This window comes from Balaenoptera borealis, assembly GCF_965194805.1.
Source record: "Balaenoptera borealis genome assembly, chromosome: 5".
In the NCBI taxonomy this organism is placed as follows: Eukaryota; Metazoa; Chordata; class Mammalia; order Artiodactyla; family Balaenopteridae; genus Balaenoptera; species Balaenoptera borealis.
Window position 1 is genome coordinate 14913009 of NC_138862.1, and position 21006 is coordinate 14934014.

At 34.0% G+C, this 21006-nt stretch overlaps 1 pseudogene across 1 annotated transcript in view; it reads left to right on the plus strand.

Annotated features, from left to right (window-relative positions):
* Positions 1-20935, plus strand: part of LOC309629011 — a 31630-nt pseudogene extending 10695 nt beyond the window's left edge. The window contains exons 2-3 of the transcript in view: positions 3210-3477; positions 8701-20935. The product of the transcript in view is annotated as an uncharacterized misc_RNA (transcript). The remainder of the gene's footprint in view (positions 1-3209; positions 3478-8700) is intronic.
* The last annotated feature ends 71 nt before the right edge of the window (positions 20936-21006 follow it).

The window sequence follows — 21006 nt, forward strand, 5'->3', positions numbered from 1 at the left end:
TTTAGGTGTTAGGGCATGCTTAGTATGGGTAGTGTATGCCTATTTATAAGAATTCATCAAATTTTACACTGAAATTTATATATAATATATAATTCATTATTATGCTTAAAAAACACCCAGTGCAAATGAAATGATGGTTATATGTTCCTCTAAATTCAGAAAGCCATTTGATCTTATTCCTCCTTTAAATCTTTATTGTTTAGATGCCATCACAGAGTTACCCATGCCTGTCAGAAGTGTGATGCTTAATTTTAAAGACCTTAAAATTCATTCATCCTTTCAACACATATTTGTTGTGTTCTTATTACATGGTAGCTATTAAGAGAGGCAAATAAATCCAGTTGGGAGAATGCATCACTTGAAAATTACTTAAAAGACTAAAAGAACCTGAACAATACATTTGAGGTTATATAAAGTTCACACGAACTTAAGGACTAGAGCCGAATGTTAAATGCAAAACTAGATAAATTTAACCAGGTTTGGGATCAGCTTCAGCTATATGTGACTAACTTCTTAGAGTCAGCTGAGGGACTTTTGCTCTCAATTGTCTTTTTCCACCCCTTATCTTCTAACATAACATCTACAATTTGGAGATACTGAAGACATTTCCAATGTTAATGGTATCTTACTGAATTTGATAGAGGCCTTGGATTTGTATTATCTTTTTAACATCAGAAACCTTAACAAACATTTAATATCTTAGTGAGACTAGTATGGTATTTCCGGAGAATAAGGGAAGCAAAATAAATAAATAAATAAATAAATAAAGCACAGAAAAAGCAAAGGGAATAAAAGGGAAAACTGTTTTCATAAAAGTAAAGATACAAGAAGAAGGAAAAGGAAGAGATTAATTAATAACTATAGACTGAGTGAAAATTGATGGATGCCAAAGAGAAATTTTATGTACATCACAATTTTACCTAGCCACCATAGCGTAATGGCTAATTGGAGGACAGAGGCTACATGGTACGTAAAAAGAGATTGTAACATATATGTTAGAATGGCTAAAATTTAAAGCACTAAAAACAATTAATGCTGGCTTGATTGTGGAGCAACAGAAACTATCATTCATTGCTGATGGGAATAAAAAATGGTATAGCAACTTTGGAAGACAGTCTGGCAGTTTTTCACAAAGCTAAATATGGTCTTATGGAAAAGATTCAGTAATCATTTTCCCTGGTATTTACCCAAATGGCTTGAAAATTTATGTCCACACAAAAACCTGAACAGAGACGTTTATAGAAGTTTTATTCCTATTTGCCAAAACTTGGAAGCAATCAAGACGTCCTTCAAAAGGTGAATGGATAAATAAACTGTGGTACATCCAGACAATGGAATATTATTCAGGGATAAAAAGAAATGAGCTATCAAGCCACAGAAGGATAAGGAGGAATCATAAAGGCTTATTGCTAAGTGAAAGAAGTCAATGTGAAAAGGCAAAATACTGTATGATTCCACTATGACATTCTGGAAAAGAAAAAACTATGGAGACAGTCTGAAGATTAGTGTTTGCAGGTGTTTGGAAGGAGGGAGGGAAGAATAGAGGGGGCAAAGGGGATTTTTAGGGCAGTGAAACTATTCTGTATGGTACTGTAATAGAGGTTAATGACATTATGCATTTGTCAAAACCCACAGAACAGTACAACACAGAGTGAACACTAAACTACAGATTTTAATTATTAATGTATTAATATTGGTATGTATGTGTGTGTATGGGGGGTGGCATATAGGAATTCTGTATTTCCTGCTCAATTAATCTGAAAACTTAAAACTATTCTTCAAATAAAGTTTATTAATTAAAAAAAAGGATATTGTATAAGATAGATATATGGATGAATAAACAGGAGGAAATGGCGAATGTAAAGACAGGGAGGAAGATGTATACTTTGGAGGCAACTTGGATAGATGACATGCCAGAGAATAGGTTCAGGATTTGAGAAGATAACTTTTAATATGCTTTTAAAGCTATTTATGAAATAAATTTTTGACTACTGTGATTTGCCATCAGTTTCTGAACAATTTTATCCCATGGTTGTCAAAGCCCATAGAAGGGTACAACACAAAGAATGAAGAGTAAACCATGGATTTTAATTAATAATTATATGTCATTATTGGCTCAGCAATGTAAAAAGCAAAAATGTTTTTTATTTTTTAAAGTAGCATGAGAAGTAAAAAGTATGTCAGTTATGATGGTCAATGTTCTAAAACTGAATAAAAAGTAGATTTATTTTTCTAAAGTTCCTTACTAGTGTTCACAACAGTCAAGCTGGTTCTTTCCAGCTCTCAAATGTTTCTGTTTTCTTATTTCTGAAAGAAATAAATAATTCAGTTTGGGGACAGAGGAAAATATGCTTTAAAAGGATATTATCGATTACAGAACTTTGACCAATTTCTTTGGTTTAATTTTCTTAAGTGAAGCATCTAAAGAAAACCAGAGATGATGAAATATTTAACTGAAAACCACAACACAATCAAACCTGATTGGTATGCCTGGCTATGAAGAATAGTATTTGGGGTCTGATATGTCTAGACTTTGAAGATACAGCATTCCTTCTCATAAAGTGATGCAATAACTTTTTTCACCTGCTTTCTTGAAGTATAATTGACAAATATAATTGTGTATATTTAAAGTGTGCCAAGTGATGATTTAATAAAATGATGCAATAACTTTTTTAAAATTAATTAATTAATTTATTTATTTTTGGCTGCTTTGGGTCTTCGTTTCCGTGCGAGGGTTTTCTCTAGTTGCGGCAAGCGGGGGCCACTCTTCATCGCGGTGCACGGGCCTCTCACTATCGCGGCCTCTCTTGTTGCGGAGCACAGGCTCCAGACGCGCAGGCTCAGTAATTGTGGCTCACGGGCCCAGCTGCTCTGCGGTATGTGGGATCTTCCCAGACCAGGGCTCGAACCCATGTCCCCTGCATTAGCAGGCAGATTCTCAACCACTGCGCCACCGGGGAAGCCCCAGATGCAATAACTTTTAAGAGACACCCTAACTAGGTACCAAAGTGATCCCAAATATTTTAATGAGTGTGAGACCTTCTCCCTGTGTCAGGGGACAAAGAATTAATGAGTTGTTCCAAGTATGTATAGTGTAAACATGACATAAAAGGAGGGTTTACACGTGATTTATCACATGCTCTGACCAGGGTATATAAGCATCCTTCTACACATGCTGACATCCACACTCAGGTTCTTGCTTTGAATAGCAAACCAAACTCACCACCGCTGACACCAAGAGCCATTACAGCAACTATTACGGAGGCTTGGGCTATGGCTATGGAGGCTTTGGTGGTCTGGGCTATGGCTACGGTTGTGGATGTGGCAGCTTCCGCAGACTGGGCTATGGCTGTGGCTTCAGAGGCTATGGATGTGACTCTGGTTATGGAAGCTTTGGATATGGCTGCCATCACTACCCATCGTTCTGTGGAAGATAGATATGGATTTTCTAGCTTCCACTGGAATCTTACCCTAGGAGCCCAATATCTGAAATTACAGGGGACTTTCCAAATCTGATCTCAAAAATTGGACCACAAAGATCATACTGGAGTTATCTGCACAGAAGTATCTAGCTTCTCAGAAGTTTGGACAAGTTTTCAATACACTCCTATACCTCCATCATAATCCTAGAATCCTCTAATTTTTCTTTTAAAACTAACTGGATTATCTGTTTACCTTTCAGTAAAACATTAAATTTGAAAACAAAAGATGTTTTTTGTCTTGTTCATGAAACTCAATTATATGGAAGTGATCATAGTTCCATTCTACTCAGTCGTTAGTAAAGGATGGTATCTCCTTGGCTTAGAATCTTTTTTTTTTTTTTCCATATACCTCACAAATATCCATACAGATAGAAAGACTGATAAAAAGACTAATTCTAGACTAAAATGAAAAATTTTTTTCAAAACTGTTAGTGATTTAATATTTTTACATCTCTTGCTTTTGTTTAGATATTATTCAGATTTAAGTCAACAACAAAAAGCAATGCCGATTTAGCATATCTATATATCTATTTATCAAATACATGTGTTTTATTTAACAATTCACATTTGTCAATTAAATCCAAATGCCTAATGAATCCTTCCATTTATTCAAAATCTATTTGACTTTTTATTGTAAATGCAAATAAATGGTAATAGATCAAACCATCACTAGGCTAATTATGAAAGTAAACCACCTTTCCAAATTTTTTATATTTAGTATAATCCATCCTGTGTATCATAGTCTTCTACACATTATTTTCTTTGATATTTTCATCAAGCAGCTGATCTATAAGTAAATAATGAATTAGGGTAACGTTTTTCATATGAGGTCATTTAACTCAAAACGTTTTAACTAAGACTTTTCTGTTAGCTTTCCTATATTCTTACTGAATCTTCATAACTTGACATGGTATTCTTCTTTGCTACCATCATTATATTGGCCATTTTTTCAACCTAAGAAGGGAAAGAAACAACAAGACATAATCGTGAACTAATTTATTTTTTAGCTTAAACTGATAACAAGCACAGCTACATCCAAAGAGCTTTCTTATAAATCTGAATTTCAGTTAAATCTGAATTTCCCATTATAAAAATGGACAGGAGGGGACATTTCATTGGTGAAATAAGAAAAATATGTAAGCAAATACCAATTTTTTCCTAAAATCAAATGATATATTCAGGTAATAATATAAAATTAAGATTTTTATTGAGGTATACTTGACATATAACATTCTATCAGTTTCAGGTATACAACGTAATGATTCAATATTTGTATACATTGCAAAATATTCACCACAATAAGTCTAGTTAGCATCCATCACCACACACAGTTTCATTTTTTTCCTGTGATAAGAACTTTTAACATTACTCTCTTAGCAACTTTCAAATATGCGATATAGTATTATTAACTATAGTGACCACGCTGTACATTACATCACCATGATTTATTTAGTTTGTAACTAAAAATTTGCAGCTTTTGACCTCCTTCACTCATTTTGCCCACTCCCAACCCCCTCACTTCTGGCAGCCACTAATCTATTCTCTGTATCTATGAGGGGATATTTTGTTTAAACTGGTAAAAATTGGTCAAATATATTTGATTCAGTCAGATAGCAGTATCATAAACAAACATTAAATGTCAGCAATGCTTTGTACCTCATTCTCAGCTTAAAAAAATCTCAGAAAAGTAATTGGCTTCTATAGAATTATTTTAGCTCTAGTGATAACATCAGGACCAAGACCAAGATCTTCTGAATCTAGGTGCCAGAATGCAGCCGCCTTCTTCAGTGTATTATCCCCATTCATACAAGCAAATGGAGTATCTTGAAAGCTTTGCTCAGTTTCCATGAACTTAGCTGAATTTATGGGGGATGTGAAAGAGGATTCGCCTTCTTAGATAGAATTACCATTTTTATAACATTTTTTCTTACAGAACATATAAAAAATAAAACTCAATTTCAATGTTAGCTTTATCTAGATTTCACCTATATCTATATGTATATCTATTATATTCATACATGTATATCTATATTTATACAAGATCAAAGTCTTCATTTGAAAGGTACAGACTTAACCTACATAAAGAGAAATTTGCTCAGGCATCAGTTATCACCTACCCTTTCAGTCAATTCAGTCCGGGTGTTGTAGAGTCTCAGTGTACAGAGCAGGTGAGATAGAGTTGTGTGGCTCCATTTTGCACACTTAATGAGGTAATAGTTCCATAGTCTATGGACATTCCCTATAGGTCTAAAAATAAAAATAGCCATCAATGTCATTAGACTGAGAAACAATCTAGTGTGCATGATACTCCTAGTGAAATACATTATCATATTTTATTACATCCTATTTTATGATTTCATTAATTATGTCTAAGAAACACATTTTGAATTCATGGTAGAAGTGCCCTTAGCTTCCTAATAAAAGCTACAATTTGACCAGTGGAAGAATATATTTTCATCATTTAGCACATCAACACAGGATCTGAGCTTCACAATCAACTGATTATCTTCTTTTAGAAAGCTCCCAAAAAGATTAACAAAGAATTGTGCAAGTCTTTGAGTCCACTGAATTAACAACAACAACAACAAAAACACAAAAAACTCTCAAAAGAAATAAACATTTCTCAGTTTTCAAAGATAATTAGTATCCAAAAGATATTACAATTGTTTTATTTTTTAACCCAGAACAAAATCAATAAAAAAAATTTGGTTCATATATTTCACAGCATTGTTTCACAATTTTTTGTTCTTAATTATATATTTACATAATATTATTTTCTTTGAAAATACACAAATAAATCATGGCATATTTCATTATTGAGTTTCTTTAAAAATTTGTAAAATCTATTGGATTTTATCTCATGTGAGCATAGCTATTTTCATTGGAAATAAGAACATAAATTAGCCCTCATCACAGACAATCTAGCAAATTTACTTAATCATTCATGGGATTCTTAAACTTGTTAGATTTATTTGTGATCATTTGACTTCAAAATGACTCATTGAGGAAAAAAGATAGTTTTTGCCAACTATTTTCTTTTTCAGAATAAAAAATAAAGATGGAATAACGTTTGCTAAAGGAAAAACAGGATTTAAGAGTAGGATTAATTATTCCTTTGAATTAAATATTCCTTTAAAACCTGAAAGCCATTTGAGTCCATAATTCAACTTAGAGAATTATTACAAGTTGTGTGTCATGCAGAATTTATTTTTTCGTTAATTCAACAAATATTTTTTGTTTGGAAAAACAGTAAACAAATCCAGTTAGAGAAATGCATTACCAAAAATATTATAAAAACATTAACTCTAAAAGATGTTTGTGGGGAGTTCCCTGGTGGGCTAGTGGTTAGGATTCTGTGCTTTCACTGCTGGGGCCCGGGTTCAACCTTTAGTCGGGGAACTGAGATCCTGCAAGCTGTGAAGTGGGACAAAAAAAAAGACATTTGCACTCCCATGTTCACTGCAGCATTATTTACAATAGCCCAGGTATGGAATCAACCTAAGAGGCAAGTGATGGATAAATGGATAAAGAAAATGTGTTACATATATATATGTGTCCAAGATATGCTCACATCCAGTGGGGCTTAAACTTGGAATGGGTTTACTCTCTTCACAGAGTGAACTGAGAAACAGCAGAAGACTGGCCCACTACTTCATATACCTGATTCCTGTCTCAGTCATTTCATCACTGCACATTCATTTTTGGAGATTTTCAAGGCAACAGGATTTTAAGAAGCCCTGTTAAAAAATATTGTATGATTTTAAGAGCATACAAACATATATATATATATATATATATATATATATATATATATATATATATATATATATATATCTTAAATTTAAAACCTTAATGAATAAGTAATTATGAAAAAATATTTGCTGATTACCTGAGAAAAAGTAAGGGTCTGGTACACACAGAATTGGAAAAGAAAAATTTAAGAGCAAAAATATTATGATAAAATTAGAGATGTGAGTAGAGGGATAAAATATTGATTGGAAAAAGTGAAAAAAAAAAAAAAAAGGCCATAAAGAACCTAGTGGCAAGACGGGAATAAAGACACAGACCTACTAGAGAATGGACTTGAAGATATGGGGAGGGGGTGGGGTGAGATGTGACAGGGTGAGAGAGTGTCATGGACATATATACACTACCAAATGTAAAATAGATAGCTAGTGGGAAGCAGCCGCATAGCACAGGGAGATCAGCTCGGTGCTTTGTGACCACCTATAGGGGTGGGATGGGGAGGGTGGGAGGGAGGGAGATGCAAGAGGGAAGAGATATGGGAACATATTGTATATGTATAACTGATTCACTTTGTTATAAAGCAGAAGCTAACCCACCATTGTAAGGCAATTATACTTCAATAAAGATGTTTAAAAAAAAAAAAAAAAAAGTGAATAAGACCAAAAGACCTAGCTGGTGCAAGCATGTATTGGGAATGAACGTAGAATGAGATTTAAAGAGATGTTTAATAAGAGAATGATATATGGATTATGAAGAAGTGTAGAGAAGAGAAGAAAAATGGTAACTGTGTAGCATAGAGCCAAGATCATCTGCATTTTTAGATCATATTTTGGGTATTGTCCATTCTGGAAAAGTCGGTAATTGTGTAAAGGGAATATTTTTTAATGGTTTTCAGACTGGTTATGAAAGTGAGTTTGTCTTGTGTGTATATATATATATTATATATATGTATATGTATATATATTTTATATATATATACAAATGGGAAATAAATTTGATATTTATTTGGAGAATTTTATAGATTTAACAACTTTAATCTTGATCAGTGTATTTAAATCTAGGTGGAATTAATACACAACAATCCAAAGAATGCTATGAAAATGAGAAATGAGAAAATATTTAATGAGAAAACTCCATCAAATATGAATGATGTAATATGCTTAGTAATGAAGAATTCTATTCAGGGAATTTTTATTTTGTAACTTTGAAGACAGATTTTTTTTTTTCTCATTAAAAAAGAATGTAATGAGTTCAAGGACCTTTTGACCAGGCAGCTAAGCAAGCTCAAAATTTTTAATAAGTGTGTGCCTCTCCTTGTGTCAGCAAACAGATTAACAATTTGCCTCAAGTAAATGAATAATCTGGAATGATACAAAAGAATGGCCACACGTCTTACCACATGTTCTGACCAGGGTATATAAGCATCCCTCTACACATGCTGATATCCACACTTAGGTTCTTGCTTTGAAAGGAAACCAAACTCACCACCCCTGACAGCAACTACTGTGGAGACCTGGGCTGTGGCTATGGAGCCTTCGGTGGCCTGGGCTATGGCTATGGCTGTGGATGTGGTGGCTTCTGCAGGTTGGGCTATGGCTGTGGCTTTGGAGACCACGGACATGGCTCTGGTTATGGAAGCTTCAGACATGGCTGCCGTTACCACCCATTGCACTATGGAGGTTATGGATTCTCTAGCTTCTACTAAACTACGGCCCTAGTAACCCAATATCTGCTACCATGAGTGGATTTGACACAACATTATTCAGTCAATGAATTGAGATTACCCTAGACCTATTTAGCAAGAGAAACTTAAGAATTTCAGAGAATTTATTATTTATAAGCATGTCTGCCTTATGTCTTCTGGCATCTGTTAGCTTGGGCACTAACAGATGATGTATGTTGACTACCAATAAATGACCTAATTTGAAATAGAAAATATGGCTCTTTGGGGTTCATTTAACTCAGTTATGTGTACATACCTATATGTATTTTTGCTATTTGTCAATTATAAATATGAGGATTATCTCCTTTAATTTTTTTTATAAAAACAAGTCACGTTAGACACACCTATTTATAGTTGTTAGCCATCCGTATTATTAAAAGTGTAGTCAGAGCATACTTGCATTTCACAAATATTATAATCCATATTTCTAAATTTTTAGAGAAAGTAAACTCTACTTTTCTGTGAATCTTTGAATTATATGTTATCTTCCTTTATTCATAATCTTCTGCTTTCATCTAGTTTGTTATGCATGTAAGATAAGACTGACTTAAATTACTTAAAAGTCATTGACAAATTGGATAATAAAAATGTGAACTTTGGACATTCAACTCATCTCATTTATCCTTTTATGGGAACACTGTCCTTCATCTTCATCATCATTACTACACTGAAGTATTTGTAATCCAGTAAAAACAATAAATGAACGGAAATATCATCCAGGAGCAAAACATTGTTTATCTTCAACTGACCAAAATTACCATTCAATAATTTTTAAAAAATTTATATAAAGAGGAATTTCAGTCAAACATTATCTCTTCAAAAACAATCATTTTATTGCAACATAAGAAATAAGGAATAGAATAGGTAAAATACAAGATTTCCTAACTTGTTTTCCTAAAACTGAATGATATCTTCAGATAAAGATATAAACAAATAATATTTGGTATAAACTGGGCAAATATAATTTTTAAAAAGGACTAAAATTAAATCATAGAGTTAAAAAACCGAAAGGGATGTTAGAACTCTATAATGCTGCCTCATAATCTTGCAAGCAGGGTAACACAGAATAAATGATTTTCCCTTGAAAATTAGTGGTAAGACTAGGGTCAGAACCCTGTTGTCCTGAGTCCCAGGACAACTATACTATGTTGACTCTCTCTTTATGTATTTTCTCTTTGAAGGTTGTCAAATAGACCATTTAAAATGTTCTGTTCATGGTTACAAGAAGAGCTAAATTATGACAACTGATTTTTGAAGATTGGTCCCTTTACCTTGATTAACACCTGTGCTTCTTTAACATTTTTACTGTTCTGAGACAGAGATTGTACTTATAATTTTCTAGTCTATTTGCTGTTGAATGTAACTAAACAATGAGCAATGTTAAAACTCACGTCTAAGTGAAAACAAGACACAACAAAACAAAAAACCCATGACTTCTTCTTTTAGTCATTGCTACCTAAGAGTTGTATATAGCTTCACAGTGGGCTGAGCAGGAGAAATAAAGGCAAGTTACTCTATTGAAGGATCAGACTATGTACTTTGACCCAGGAGGACAAAATTTCTATTTTCCTTTCATTTGGTTAATAACTCTAGGGACAGTATCCATGGGGCTGACAAGGAGTAAATAATCAATACAATCAAACAATATTATTATTGTTGTTGATATTCTTAGTATAATCAATATTATCATAATTCTGTGCTAAGATTGCATTGATCTATGTCTTAGGTGAGGGAAAATATTTTGAATTTATAACAAAAGACTTCTTTACTTCCAGGGAAAATGTGAGAACATCTTTCACTCCATGAACAGAAACTTAAGTCATGAGTTAAAACTTTAAAAAATATAATGACAATCCAAATCTGCTTTTGATCCACTGATTGGACAGAAAGATAATAACTCCCCAAAGAAATTTCCAACATGACTTTTTCTCTTGTGCATGTGGAGGAAAAAAACCCAGATTTGTTCCATATTTTTCAAACTTTTTTCTTGCTTTTGTAACTAATGGACATTTATGAAATATGCATACCTTTGTCACATGTTTTCTTTTTTGAAAACACATTTAGCATTATTGTTATTGAAGATTCTCATTTGTATCCCATATTCTTTCCATATGTAAAGTAGAGAGAGTCTTATACATTTAAAAAAATAGCTCTTAATCATGATCGCATGCTCTGACAGAGTTACTCAAGAAGAATATGAAATCCTTAATGTTATGTAATTTACTCATATTTCTAAATTATTCATTAAAAATAAAAATATTCTTATTTTCAATTGGTTGATTTTCTGAAATGAGGAATAAAAATGGAATAAAGTAGGATTAGAGTAGTATGGAGTTTAAAGCCTTATACTGGGTTAAATGCTAGTCTGTAACCAGAAAGCCTGTTGGAACTCATGTCAACCTTAAAATATTTCTAGAATAGCCACTGAATTGCTCAGGTTATGATATGCATGTTCCTTGTTTTAAAGTTAGTTAAAGTCTTATAATTCTTTAAAAAATAACTGTTGCTATGCTTTATTTAGATATTAGGGTCAGCTTAGTGAACAAACCTGTCAAAATATATGTCATCCAAATATTACTTATAAATCTCAGAAAAAGCTTAGCAATATGGTTATAGTCATATAAGACATGTTTTGTGAGTCCCAAGTTTCAAGATATGGGCACATTTACCTAGGGCTTATTCAGGTATGGGATCAACTTTGGGTATTAGTAACTACCTCTCTGGGCTGAGGTCAGGAACTCTGTGAATATCAGGCCAGATGTTTCCAAAGAGTATCTCCTTATTCTCTGTCCATTTTTACAATTATGCTGCATATTTAGATAATTTAAGTATTCCAGATTGTACAAGTCCTTTTAAAATTCAGATGATTTTAGGAGTTGAAATATGTTTTAAACAAGTATCAATATCTTATAGAAAGGTCTAGTTGATATCTTCGGAAAGGCTAGTAACAAAAAATTGGCACAGACTAGGTAAAGAGAAGACAAAGGCAAATGTAATATATTGCCTATGAGATCTAGAAGGAAGGAATGCAGTGTTGATTTGAGTATGTAGGTTGGAGCCCAAACCATTTTTTTTTATTCACACTTTTACCTGGATGCATAATGAATCATGCAGGGAGGAAGTTGGATGATATTCAAAGTGGAATTCGAAAAAGATGTAAAGTACATGGATAAATGATGAAGAGTAGAGAAAGAGAGAAAATGATACGTGCAGGTGAGTATAATCTGCATTTGGAGCAGCAGTGAGACTAGAACTTATTCTGGAGAAATGGTTCAGGATGTTAAAAAAAAATAACTGTGCATGAAGATTTTTCACAAGATGGATTTTTGATCACTGTGATAGCCTCTCCATTTCTGAGTCCAATTCTGCTATGTTTTTAAACCAAAACAAGTATGCTGGTATGTAAAACCAAAAATAAATCTATCATAGTACATGGTCAAAGTTCTAAAACTCTAGAAATCAAGTGAGCTTTTGTTGTCGTTTTCTGGTATACACAACAAGCGAACCAAATCTTTCTGGACTTAGAATGTTCTTTTATCTTCTGAAGTGAGGTGCATCCTTTGTGTCTCATGCTGCAAAATATGTGTGCCTTTTGACAAAATTCATCAATTTAAGAGTCTTGATATTTTTTAGAATCAGTTATGACAACCCTCAAATGCCCGTGATGAGAAGATAATTAGAAATTCAACAACATTTAATATAACTGATGTTAAGTGACTGGTGATAAAGAATTCAATTTAAGGTTTGGTATGCCTATACTTTAAAGAAATAGCAATTCATTTTAAGAAAATTAATGCACCTATCTCAGGAACAACCTAACTAAGCAGCCAAGCTGGTTAACACATTCTTAACGAGTATGGTCAGGGCATCATAGATTAAGGAGTTGTCTTAGGCAAGTATAATTCATGAATGAAACCAAAGGATGGGCACCTGTTTTATCACATTCTCTGACCAGGGTATATAAGCCTCCCTGTAAAGATGTTGATATTCACACTCTGTATCTTGCATGGAACAGCAAACTAACTCACCACCTCTGTTACCACGAGTCATTACAGCAACTATATGGAGGCTTGGGCTTCAGCTGTAGAGGCTTTGGTGGCCTGGGCTATGGCCATGGCTGTGGACATGGCAGCTTCTGAAGACTGGGCCATGGCTGTGGCTTCAGAGGCTATGGATATGGCTCTGGTTATGGAAGCTACAGTTACAGCTGATGTCACCATCCATCATGCTATGTATTCCTTAGTTTTTACTAAAGAAAATGGAAATTGGATGCAGAGGGAAAACCTCCAAATTTGTTTGGTCCTATTTTGTGCTTTCATCCCCAAAGCATCCACCCTATATTATCCAGGATCAATTAATAGCATTTATCAATGGTTACACTGCCGCTATGAATATTTGGTGACTTTTTACCTCTAAAGCTGCCATCTACATGCATAGCCAATATATATCACCATTCTAGTTTGATATCCTCATTTTGGTTTACTCTTCTTGCCACCATTACCATGATGTTCTCTTTCTAGCAAGACCACAGAGAAAACTTGTATTTTGCTTTTGTCTAATAAACTGATACTTTAATAAAATATAAGTGTTTCTTTCTGATGCTTTTATTTTTATTATTTTAACTCCTTCTTTTGCAACTAATCTACAAAATTTACTTATGAAGCAGTGAGAGCTGTGGTTACATGTTATAGTATGATGCAAATGTTTCTAGTTCACCACATTATATAAGCTTGAGAACACCTAGCATGTCAGTTAACACTAAATGAAATTAATGTGTCCCTGTTTACTCACTTAGGATATCAGCCCCCTCAAATGTCCCTCAAATGTTCCTAGAATTACTGAGGATTCTGTGGTTTTCATGTTTGCATTCAAGTGCATTCTTCTGTGTGACATTGCTGTTAGCTAAATATCTTCTTTTTTTAAGACTTTTTTTTTTTTTAGAGCAATTTTAGGCTCACAGCAAAATTGAAAAGTAGGTATTATGATTTCCCACATACTCTCTGCTCCCACACACTACCAATATCTCCCCAGAGTGGTATACTGATTACAGCTGAAGAACCTGCATCGACATATCATAATCACTCAAAAGTCCACAGTTTACCTTAGGGTTCATTCTTGGTGTTGTACATTCTATGGGTTTGGACAAATATACAATGGCATGTATCCATCATTATAATACCATACAAAGTATTTTCACTGTCCTAAATCTCTTCTATGCTACTCTTATTCATCCTTTCTCCCACTGAATATCTTCTTGGTACCACTGGCCAGACATGCCTTTGCTTTATTTCCAAACTTTTTCCTGGACAAGGGGAGGTGATGGGGAAGTATCACTCATTTCCTGGGAAGGAACTACATTTCTATGGTTGGCATCTACTGAAGGCCATTTTCCCTTACAAGGCTGATCCACCTAGCCCTGCCAGGTTGCACTGGAACATAGATGTACAGTGTTCTATGGAAAATAGGGGTGGAGGATCTTTTCTCATCTCTTTTTGCATTCTATTAGAGTGTTCTTAATATTCTATACATTTTCTCATGAATAGATGATGGTACAAGTCAAACCTGAGTAACACAAAAGATGTTTTGCTGATTAGAGTTTCTCACGGCTGTCAACTCTGGCTCCATTACTCAGTCAAGGTCAAGAAAATTGGTTGGCTCTTTCTTCTTTCAAGATTTATTCTCTCTCAGAAAATTCCTCAGTTTCTCTAGAGGGACTTTCTTTTTGGCTTATTTTGTCATTCACCACTTGGAACAAGCCTTTTGGAACAAAAACAGTGAACACAGATTGAATTCTCCTCTAGAAGGTTTCTTAGCCAACAGGCCAGAGCAGCCTGTTTCACCAGTTTGTCCGACATGACCAGACATGTCTGAATCCACTTAAATTCATACTTGGACCACTATTGCTTATCTCTTGAGAAATTCTTTTTATCCTTTTGTAAATCTAAAGGAAGAGCATTACTGTATGAACAATTTCCCACTGAAAAAGTGTTACTTTTTAACCGACACTGCAGTTTAGATTTCAAATTAAAAAAAACAAACATGGGAAGCAAAAGAAAAAAAAAAAAAAAATGAAAAAGAAGAATTCATAGATCAAGGGCTCAGTGACTTACATAGAAGATGGCTTACATCATGAGGATGACATGAAGCTCAGAGTGAACACCCACCCAAGTGCTATTAGCTGGAAGGCATCAACTCAAAGAATCTCCAGAAGATCCCTTTATATGCATTTAACCTTGCTAGCGATATATAAACTTTGTATTTTCATGCATAAAGCTTAGTATGTTCTAAATCCCTGGGATAAAATAGGAAAATTCTTCAGATAATTATTTTGTCCTTTAACTAAAAAGGACAATGGAATGATCCTTGTAGATTAATAATGATGATAATTGTAGTTCTTGTTCTATATGATTTATATCTTTGATTTTCATTTTCTATTGTCTAAAATTTAACAATATGTGAATTGATTTGCATGTACTCTGATAAACATACAAAACACATGAGCCTTCTAGAAGACTATTACTTGGAATATATAGCATGTGATTGCTCAACTTAATTTTCTCCAGACAGATAGTACCTCCTACTAAGTATGACCTTGTATACCATGTATATTATGTTTAAATATTGGCCCTATTTGAAGGTGTTTCTGATTTTTTGAACTGTCTAGATGCTATTAAATTGGATTTGTGCCCAAACATAATTAGTGATTCTCTTGAATGGCATATCTTTTAGAAGCATATTGCAAAAGTGACGTTTATGTCCTTGGTTAGGTTGTAAAAGAATTGGAAGCCAGGAACATGAAACATTTTAAAATTGTGGTCACTAAATAGTTCTGTTGAGAGAATTTTGTTTATATCTATTATGTCAGTAATACGTTAGAAGAAAAGCAGGGGAGAAATCTCTTTATTAAAAATAAGGTCCTAATTTTGAAGAAGGCATAATAGTGTTAGTTTTCTCCCTGGTATGCTAGTAAATAAAGATTGCATAATTTAGGATCCAAGATTAATGTTAAAGGATAGAGTGGAAGGAGAATAATTTCTTGAAATGTGGATACAAAAAGTAAAATTTCTTATCGCCACTAAAAAGGGTTTTAGAGACATAACATTCATAATCACAACTCATTACAGCTTAAATTGGTCACAGGCAATCTAATGATAAAAATAAATATAAAAACTCTTTAATCAATGAAAAATACTCTATTAATATGAAAGGGCACTTTAGTAAATATTTTATCATATGTGTGTATAGAATAAAAATTCAGTATACCTAGTCCATTTTCCAAGTCTGAATCAAAGTTTATTTTTTAAAAATATATTTAAAAAATATAATTGCTGGTCTCCAAATGAGGGGGCTTAGACTAGATCTATGAATCTGCCTATAACTATAGCTATGAACTTGGAGATTCTGAGGCTTAATATTGGCATATATTTAGTTATGTTCTTGCCAAGCACCTTGCTATGGGTTGTAGAAACCATGTGGATTCTATTGTCCAATTTGTTGATAATGGCACAGTGATCCATACAGCCACTCTGGTCAGAATTTGGAGAGGCTTCACATGTCTTTTCTCTCATCCATATCCAATTGGTAACCATTTTGTGCTACCTACTTAATGTATGCATTTCATTTTACTCATTTTTTAAAGTCTATAGTCATCGTTTGTCTCTTGGGCTATGGCTATACATTCTCATCTATTCTTTTTTTTCTTTTTCTTTTTATAAATTTAATTTTTATTGGAGTATAGTTGCTTTACAATGTTGTGTTGGTTTCTGCTGTACAGCAAAGTGAATCAGTTATATGTACATATATCCCCTCTGTTTTAGATTTCCTTCCCATTTAGGTCATCAAAGAGCATTGAGTAGAGTTCCCTGTGCTATATAGTAGGTTCTCTATAGATAATAGTTATCTATTTTATACATAGTAGTGTATATATGCCAATCCCAATCTCCCAGTTCATCCCACCCCCTTCCCCCCTTGGTATCCATAAGTTTGTTCTCTACATCTGTGTCTCTATTTCTGCTTTGCAAATAAATTCATCTGTACCATTTTTCTAGATTCCACATATAAGCGATATTATATGATATTTGTTTTTCTCTGACTTACTTCACTCTGTATGGCTGTATGACCAGTCTCTAGGTCTGGTTTCCAGGACTCAAAGCCTCCTTTCTTTCTTTTTTTTTTTTAATTTAATTTTATTTATTTATTTTGGCTGCATTGGGTCTTCGTTGTTGCGCGCGGGCTTTTCTCTAGTTGTGGCGAGCAGGGGTTACTCTTCGTTGCGGTGCACGGGCTTTTCATCTCATTGTGGTGGCTTCTCTTGTTGTGGAGCATGGGCTCTAGGCGCACGGGCTTCAGTAGTTGTGGCTCGCGGGCTCTAGAGCGCAGACTCAGTAGTTGCGGCACAAGGGCTTAGTTGCTCCGCGGCAGGTGGTATCTTCCTGGACCAGGGCTCGAACCCATGTCCCCTGCATTGGCAGGCAGATTCTTAACCACTGTGTCACCAGGAAAGCCCTCAAAGCCTCCTTTCATCCTTTGGTCCCTTTGTTGAAAGCCCTTTGTTTAAAATGGTTTCTTATCTGTCTTGGGATGACACATTATGCTGCTATTATGAAGAGAATAATTCAGCTCCCAATGTGCTGATATGGAAAGAATTCAATTAAAAATCAATTTGCAGAAGAGCATGGATCATAAATTTGGTCCACCAGATATGAAGCTCAGTAAACACTGACTGAATGAATATGTGTAATTACCTAAATAATCCATAATCTTTCTCAAATAATTGCCTTTGTCCTAGCTCCTTCCTCACCTCAGATGGTATGGTCTTCACTTTTCATGATGAGCTCCTACTCATCTTCAAATATCAACCTAATTATTATCTCTGTTGGGATGCCTTCTTGTATTCCACAAGGCACCCAACAGCATCATGTACAAATGCCCGTTCCTGACTACCTTATTGGCCTCTAGTCCCCTATGTAGCTTTTTCCTCATAACACTTATCACCAATGGATGTTATATATTTGCTTATTTATTCACATATATCATGTGTCTTCCCCAGGAAATGTAAACTCCATATGGGCAGAGACTTAATATGTTTTACTTACTGCTGAATCTTCAGTGTCTAGAGCAATGTTTGATCCATTTAAAGTATTTCATAAAGTATGTACTGAATAAATCTCTGCTAGCACTAATCTATTAATTATTTTTATGTCACATTCTTCATTAAATTATAAGTCATTTATTATAATAATATGATTCTATTGATGAAAATGAAAAATAAACTTTTATTTTTGTTTTAAACATCATGCTTCATCATCTTTTTCACAGATATTTATTAACCGTTTACAATATGCTAAGCACTCTGCTTGGTACAAAGGCATAATCATAAGCCAACGTCAATATAACTACTAGTAATAATAACATATTTATTGTGTTCTTACTTTGCCTGTCATTGTCACACCTAAACTTCAGAATTTTTAGAGATTATTGCTATTCTAGTGTAATAAGTGAGGGAATTATAGTTTGAGAGGCTAAATTACTTATTCCAAATCACACAATAGTGAGTTGTGAGATAATAATAGTCAATGATAAATTAAAAAGTAAAAGATTTTCAACCTCAGCACAAGCTTGTATACATGTAGTAAAGATGGTTGGTTATAAGAATGTACCTTCATGCTACCATCACATTGCTGGGTAATGACTACAAACCTCAATTGTATACAAAAATAAGTCTAATGCTTATCCGAGAGCTGGGGGAAGTGAGATAGATTTGCTGGGTTCACTAACATGACTGGGGGTTGGTGTGGGTAAGTGGGTACTTGGCTCTGCACCACACATCTTTCATTCTCTAATAGGCTAGACCAGACGTGTTTTCATGCAAATGTCAGGGGTATGAGAGCAAAATAAATACCGGCAAGTATATTGGATACCCAAACCCAGAACTGACACACCATTAATTCTATCCCATTTTCTTGGTCAAAGCATCTTATATGGCTGAACTAGGGGTCAGACTGGGAGAACACTAAAAAGTCATAAGGCAAAGAGGATCGATGAGAGAAGGGGCAAAACTTTGTATATTATCAAGGACCCCATTGTCTACCCTCACCTTTGAGAATTCTTTTTCTTAGGTAATGTCATTACTCAAGGCAATCAGTGATCTCTTCTCTGCAAGCCGATGACTCTCAAATCTATATCTCCAGTTTGTAGGGATGCCAAATTAAAAACAGGACAACCTGTGAAATTTAAATTTCAGATAAACAAAAAATACATTTTTAAAACAGGAATGTGCAAAATATCACACGGAACGTACTTGTACTAAAAAAATGTCAATTGCCTGAAATTCAAATTTAACTGGCACTATGTATTTTTATTTGCACTATATTGTATCTGTCTTAATCTAGCCTTTCTTCTGATATTTTTCTGCTTGAAGAATGTTTCCAAATCTGTGTCTATGTAGACAACTGAACCTCAACATGGTCTGACTAATAGTTTATTCTTACACATGTACCCTTCCTGCCTCCAGACCCTTTGTTCTGGTGTTTCCATCCACCTAATACTACAAGACTGAAAAATCAGTCATGAAAATAATTCTCAATTTGTCTCCTCTCCTCATTCATTGATTTATCTTTAATTCTGCCATTTAAATCTTCCTAAAAGAGATCTCATCTTCTTCATCACCAATTCTTCTCCTTTACTTGACATCTTTTCATCTCTTCATCACAATAGTCTCCATTAAGAGTCTTCTTAAATCAACTTTTATTCCATTCACATCTTAAGGTGCCATTCTCTTTTACAACCATTGAAGTCAGACTGCTTGGGTTACAATGTCAATGTCGAACAACTCTATTACCTTGGGCAATTTATTTTACCTCATTAAGTCTCATTTTTGTTATCTGAAAGTTGAAGATGATTTCATTGTTTTCCCTGTAATGTTGTGAGGATTAAATGAGCTAATGTTTGTAAAGCCCAAAGAATGGCCAGAGTAAACAATAGACTTGAGCTATAAGTATAATTATTACTCTAATACTTTCATTGCTGTATAATACCTTTTTCCTCTATTTCATTCCATAGAAGCACCTCCTCATCCTGTAAGGCCTAGCATATAAAAACTATTCTTACATCATGGTCCTGAAAAAAAAAATCTGTCCTCAACTATATTCTTTTCACATGTTTTATTTTTTTCACAACAACCTTTATTTTATAATGTGATGTTTGCTTATCTTTCTCCCCTGCTCAATAGTGAGCTCCTTCACTGAAGTCTAGATTTACTCAAGTTTAATGCAGCTACATTGATATTCCTTGCAGACTCATACAGTGAAATGTCTTTCTTTCTTCATTAGTTGCTGTAATACTAGATTCCTATTAAGACTGTAATACTAGATGGTTCTTAAACTTGATATGATCTTATTATAAGTTGAATTTCTTTTATGCTATATTTTTATGCTAAAATGAGAACTGAAATAATTTGCTAAAAAGATTTAAACAGCCCATATAAAACACTGCATTGCTTCCTAGGTAGACAGTAAATACACAATTAAATTATCAGAACCCATATTCCAACGGTCATTTGTACCATATGAAGAGGCTCAAACTCACGTTCTCTCCCCCAGTCTACTTCTTCTATCCACCTGTCTACTCTAAGGTTCTGTTCAGAGATCTTAGGAAAGCACTATTTACTAAGCAAGGAAGTAGTTAAAAGAAAGATTACCAAGTCATTATCACTCTCTTCATTGTGTACTTTTCTTCCAGAAGTAAAGAATGTAAGGAGAAATTGGATATATCTAACATAGTTCTTGATTGGAAGAGATGGAAACCACTTAAAAAATAAATTTATTGAGAATACAGCTAACTCAAAGAACCTCTTGGTAAGCTGGGAGATTAATTTAGCAAACCATACAGGATCGAGGGATGTAAAGATGGCTGGAATAGCAACCAAACCAATGCTACAGCAATAGTCTTGTTACAATATCACTTTATCCATTACTGTCACAGTTGGACTGATGTGGTGGGACCAGACTTGTGGTTTTTATAATTGTTAGACACTGTTAGCAATAACCATCAGGA